At 34.2% G+C, this 6,174-nt stretch overlaps 1 long non-coding RNA gene across 1 annotated transcript in view; it reads left to right on the top strand.

The window, feature by feature from the left end:
* LOC116216621 overlaps positions 1-5,767 on the top strand; it is a 16,880-nt gene extending 11,113 nt beyond the window's left edge. Inside the window, exon 5 of the long non-coding RNA XR_004159753.1 lies at positions 5,726-5,767. This is a non-coding gene — a long non-coding RNA (uncharacterized LOC116216621). The remainder of the gene's footprint in view (positions 1-5,725) is intronic.
* The last annotated feature ends 407 nt before the right edge of the window (positions 5,768-6,174 follow it).

Below are 6,174 nucleotides of genomic sequence, written 5' to 3' on the forward strand. Positions count from 1 at the left end.
GAACACTTTACCAGAATATTTAAAATATTGCATAATCACTTTTGCAGAGTGCTGAATTCTACCCAGTGTTACATTATTGTATTCTTAGAAAACATCTAGAAAAGCTCCTGTTATATGGATTCCAGGATAAGCATGAGAAGTAACCTTCTAACTGCAGCATACTCTGGATCTTAAACCTTATTTGTTTGAGGCATGTCTTCTGCTGAAAACTGCAATGAGCTTCTAAAAATCTCCTTTCTACTTGAAATGTGCACATGAAGGAGACGTGCTTAAAATTACTAAGAAATTGTGGAACAGGTTTCTCACACAGGGCTATTCCTCTCTGCTCAACAAATGCTACAGCTCTCTGAGATTTCATGTGTGAGCAATGAGGTGCAGAAGTATATTTACAAAAGTGTTATCATTTTGTATTCTTCAAATGAGTGAGAACCTAAAGTGCATGAGTTGCTTGCAACATTTTACATCATTGGCTAACGTATATCAGATGCCGTGCATATCTATGAAGCAGTATACAGAGAGCAAACCTGCAAAAGGAAATATGTAGGTGCTAAATTAAAGGAATGCCTCTGTAGGAAGACCAAAAAAAAAGGGTCCTGTACAAATACTCCTACTTTGCTGAGGCAGGCAATAAGTCTCTTGTATTCTTTTATTGCAAAGCTGTCATTCCTTTCTCATTGTATGAATTTCTGGAGTTTATACTTTTATACTTTCTGTGCATCAGAGGCTCATGGAAGAGAGAAAAATCATTTGGAACATGAAACTTGACATACTTCTTTAAAGCTTAACAATGCAGATGTAGCAAATTCTGTAATTGCATGATTGAGGAAAATTATTTTGGATTCTCCTAAACTAGTAGCAAGCAATGAATACAAAATACATAATCATTATGATTCTTAATAGGCATAAGTAAACACACAATTTTGGTTGATTTTTGCTATTATCACACATCGTTAGGAAGAATAGGTTCTATATTTTGAAAATAAAAAGGTCCTCAAACGTTTATGATTTGAGAATGGAAATTGAGAGTTTTTGTCATTTAGAGAAAGAAAATTTAAGATTCACTCTCTTGAAATCGTATGAAAGATGTTTGAAAGGCTCAGATACAAGCTCCAATATGAGAAATCAAAATCCAGAAACAAACAAGTAAACAGAAAAATATAAAGCAAAAAGGAAACAAATTGAAAGAGAAATAACATATATATGCTCTTAGTGATCAAGCCCATTATATCTATTGTTTGCAGAACTTTCCCTAAAAGAAGTTTGATTCTGACAATTTTTGGAGAAATTTTAGCAGAAATAATGAACAATACAAAACTTCCCGTGTGAATATCAGAGGATTTCCAGTCGCAGTTTAGCCACATCATACATCTCTCCTACCTAAGATTTGGAAGCTTTTTGGAGTAAAAATAATGATCCTTCCTCCCAGTTTCCTTCTTAATTTAAGTATACACAGGGTCTTCCTCCTTCTGCCCTGAGAATGTCTTCCCAGAGGAGATGATTTCTTTGCCGTCTTATTTTTTCAGTGCAAAATATTGAATACTCAGGGGCATGCACTAACAGCAGAGTCATGCTACAAGTCTGGGAAGAATGATTATTTTATTTGTAATTTATTCATCAAAAAGGTCAGCTCAGACACACATCTGTTTTCTGCTGTGATCCTGATTTCACCAAATAATTTTATATGCTGCTGAAGTTTTCACTAAAAAGTCAAGATTACTTACATGTTTCAGAGGACTTTCAAAAGTAATCTGAAATGCTGTTACTCTGCATTTTGCACATAGCGAAATCATTCCAGGTGAGATACATCTTAGTGTCTTACAGGGAGAAAATTGGGAAGAAATACCATGAGATGAGAGAACAGATCTGATTTGAAGGAGAACCATAATGGCACATCATTTACACACTTTTCAAATTGGAGAATTGAGCCTTTGGTAAAAGAAGTAAACAAAGTGAGCTTATAGCCTAAAAGTGTTTTAGTTAATACTTATAATGCGCATCCATCTTTCTGTTCCCTGGCTACGTGCTTAGCATCGGTATTGGCTGGACTCACATAGTGAAAATGATTGTACAAAGCAAAGTGATTAATGTCTGTTGAGGTAATTGAAAGGCTTTTCTCTTCTTTTACAGTGCTGCTTTATGCACAGCCTACGTGCGTAGTACATGAGGTATTCTACTAACAACACAGATAGATATTTATTGATCTCCTTCTGTTACACTTCACAAACTGGAGCTATTTTCAATGAGGCATAGCAGCAGGATAATCAAGTATGCATTTAATGCTAAGAGTGCATGTGGCTATCAGGTCTAATGAATTCCAAAACTTAAGGAGAAGAGAAGACTAAGGGAAAACAAAAATATTTTAATGGTAGCTGTGCTGAAATGATTTAAAGCATGTTGAGGACCTAAAAATGGCAAAGACAAATGGTTCTCTGAAATTAAAAGATATTTTGAGAGATTTTGAAAATTAAAGTTGTATGCTCTAAACTATATATAGGATTTTGAAAACACTGTCACAAAGTGACAAATTTTGTTCAATACAAATTAAAGAGAAAATTGGTGAGTAGAAATGATGAGAAACAAGGGAACTATCACTATATATTTTCAATATTTTTTTCAACTGACTTTTTCTATATAAAAATGTAAGTACTCGATAAATATTAAAAAACAGATATGCCTGAGCTGGCTTGAAGCACCAAAAATCTAATTAGAGTCTGAATCATTATTAAATAACAATTTTAGTAATATATTTTCCTTGTAGACTCGTATCTCGTACTCGTACTGGTATCACTCGTATTAAAATAACTGAAAAAAATATATCTTTACGTGCAAGAGTATACATATTATTCAAATGAATTCAGTTAAATGTATATCAAGAATCATTCTCTCACAAATTAGGAAGTATCTAATAGTAGCAATCGCAGGACATCCATAATGTATTTTCACTTGTATTTTGGCAATATTAATCTCATGGCCATAGTGGTTTTTTCATGGCCATATTATTTTTCCATTAGGTATCCAATATAATGAACTATTTTCTAAGAAATTTAAACATATAAACAGCAATGAAAGTAACTAAATAAGCAAAGAGAACGAAAACAAAAGACAATTTTGAACACTTTACTCAGGAAGTGGCCTTAATGTAATACTGCAATATCAGCTCTTAAATTTAGTTTTATATTTTTACTTTAAATCCTGTGAAAATGCATAAGCTAAATTCATACCACACACTGTATAGTGAAGTACTGAGAAAACACTGTGATGATAAATCCATTAAACTAGACCCAGCAAAATTACCAATAGTGAAATAAAATACATTGATTTCCCTTATTATTATCACAACATGAAAGCTGTTTATGCAAACGTTCCTAACAAATCCCATCATTTTATTAAATAGCTGCTCCTAGGAAGAATTTTTACCTGCTTTGTACAGAAGAGGAATTTAAGATGCTAAGACACAAAGTTATTCACCTGAAGTCTCACTGGAGCTGAGATGTGAATTGGGATTTCCATTTTCTAGGTTGGCATCTGGAGCATAAAGCTATAAAGGGAGACTTTTGGTCTAAATTGGAGGGAAAATAAAGACATTTTTGGATATAAGGGAATTCTGATTTTGTCTGCTAGAGATAAGAATACCAGTCAGCTCTGTTTAGAAACATGTACGTAAGGCACCATTACTTCCTGGCTGTTTATACCCACAGGTATACCCACAGGCAAGTTTTGGAATCGCACTTATCTAAATAACTATTTAAAGCTGATACCAATATTTACTTATCTGTAAAGGCATTTACTAATACTCAGACAAAAGGGACCTATCAGCAGGATCTCATATGAGAGTGGGCTTGTACCTTCAAAAGTATGTATCAGGTCTGCAGCTGTCTGGTGAAAGAGGACAGCTGGAAAAAAGCCCTTGTGAGGATGAATTGTGCTAGTGGGCTGCAGGCTGCTTTGCAACTGAGCAGTATTGCAGCATTAAGCGGGTGAAAGCAGAGCGAGTTTCTGCATGAAGAAGTTTGGTGGAGAGTTTTGTTGTGTTTTTTTTGTTTTTGTTTTTTTTGTTGTTGTTGTTGTTTGTTTGTTTGTTTTTAGACTAGAAGACTGCAATGTTTTGGGTTTTTTTTGGATGGTAATCTAAATGAAAGATATCCAAAAAGCTGGTCAAGAAAAAGAGTCGTGACCAATTGCCCAAAATTCCTCTAATAGGACCTCTGAAAACTGGTAAAAAACACATAGAAACCAGCTTTATAGGATATAAATAGATTTTGAAAGCTTTTTAAGTGCTGAATTTTGCAAACAGGCTGTCTCACTGATGCATAGAAAAGTCAGCTGTCTTTACTTACAGTTGAGTACTACGGGTTATCATTGCTAGATGGAGGAATTTTTTTAGTATCTTACATAATTTGATAATAAGCCCAATTTACTCTAAAGCCTGTGTTCTGATAAAACATCAAAGAGAACAACATATAGTATTCAGTACTTCCAGGATTTAAATATGCCACTACTGTAGTTTATATATATTTCAAATGTATCCAAGAATTTTATTGTTAGGTTGTGTTGATTGTGATATGAATATGATAAAAAAGGAGCACTAGGTTTCACAGCAAAAAAAAATTCAGAAGTCCGCATAGTAAAATTGAAATTGATTTCACTCATTATCTTGAGTATCAAAGCAAAGGAGAATGAAAAGCAGTGGAAATTATAGGTTTAAAACTTTTGCCCTAGTTAAGAGTTTAAACTGTTTTGAGTAAACTTTTGAAGTACATGGTTTACGTGATCAAAATTTTGCATCATGAACATCAGGATAAATATGTGTAAGAAAAAATATTTCTGTTGAAAAAGCGTTCTTGCTTCTTGAGAATGACTTGATTTGTTTTTCATTTCAAAAAGGTATTGTTACTCTGGGCTGTTTTTCAGTCAATACTAATACCCATGGATCAAAGCTCTTTAAAAAAGTGCACTTTTTTATAGGATCTACTAATGTAAGTCATTGGCTGGTAAGAAAATCACTTAAGTGTACCAAATTATGATTAAGTACTGTATTTACTTGAATGTTTTATTTTGATTTCTCTCTGTGTTAGTGGCACTGTAACAATCAGAAAGATCATCGCGGTGGAATGGTGATACAGGAGGTGCAACAACAAAGGGCCTAACACAATAGAAAGGTGTTAAAAAGTGCTCACCTGCCTCCAGAGATCTAGGCTCAGAGGAAAAACTCCAAGGGAAGGATCTCCTTCCTCAGCAGCAGCCAGCCCTTAAAAGTTGGCTAAGAGAGGTGCAGCCAGGTTCCACACCTGTGCTCCCAGGGCTGCCTAGGTCTTTTCACCAGGTGTTCAATCAGTGGTTCAGGCCATGACTCAAAAGTTACCATGTATACTAATAGTGTTTCTTGTGTAAGTGAAATATATAAGGATTGTTCCTCAGTATTAGAAGATTCCCTTGAAAATGCAGTGCCCATGTGTGTCTCTATCACCACCATCAATAGTATTCTGTGGAATTACAATTTCATAGTAAATTGTCAGGAATGCTGTCCAAATCCTTTTGGTTTTGCATATCTTTTATTTATTTTTAAATAAAGTACTACTTTTTTTCTTTGTGATTATTGAATTTCTCTGTTTTGAGCAATTATAAGAACGTACAAACTACCACAGTGACTCTGACTGCAGAGGTCTCTATTTCAATCCAGTTCCAGACATAATGGTCTTCACTGATTTTTTTTTTTTTTTTTCAGAGAACGTACCAGAAAAGTTCAGGAAGACAGGAGTTTATGGGGTAAGCTACCTAAACTGGGTGTTTCCCCCTAACATTTAGTAAATGAGTATTGAGTTGTGTTTGTTTCAGAACAAGTTGTTTGTTTTTTTTTTTTTCCATGTAGGCATTTACAGTAGCTGAATTGTTCTACGATCTATTACTTGCACCTCCTCTAAATCTTGCAACTTCCTACTTTCTGATGTAGCTTCCCATTTCCATTTAACCTCCAACATTTTTCCATGTCAAATCCTTCACAAGGCAAGGTTTAGATTTTCCTGCCTTAGAACCATGTAATGGCTGTTATGCCTTTTGCCAATATCTTAAATAGCAAGAGCAATTTATGTCAGACATTTAAAATCTTTGGTGATTTTTAGAAGAAAAAAACCAGTGCTTATCACAAAGCCATTATGGAAATTACTTTAAAGGATG

This window comes from Meleagris gallopavo, chromosome 4 (genome assembly GCF_000146605.3).
Source record: "Meleagris gallopavo isolate NT-WF06-2002-E0010 breed Aviagen turkey brand Nicholas breeding stock chromosome 4, Turkey_5.1, whole genome shotgun sequence".
In the NCBI taxonomy this organism is placed as follows: Eukaryota; Metazoa; Chordata; class Aves; order Galliformes; family Phasianidae; genus Meleagris; species Meleagris gallopavo.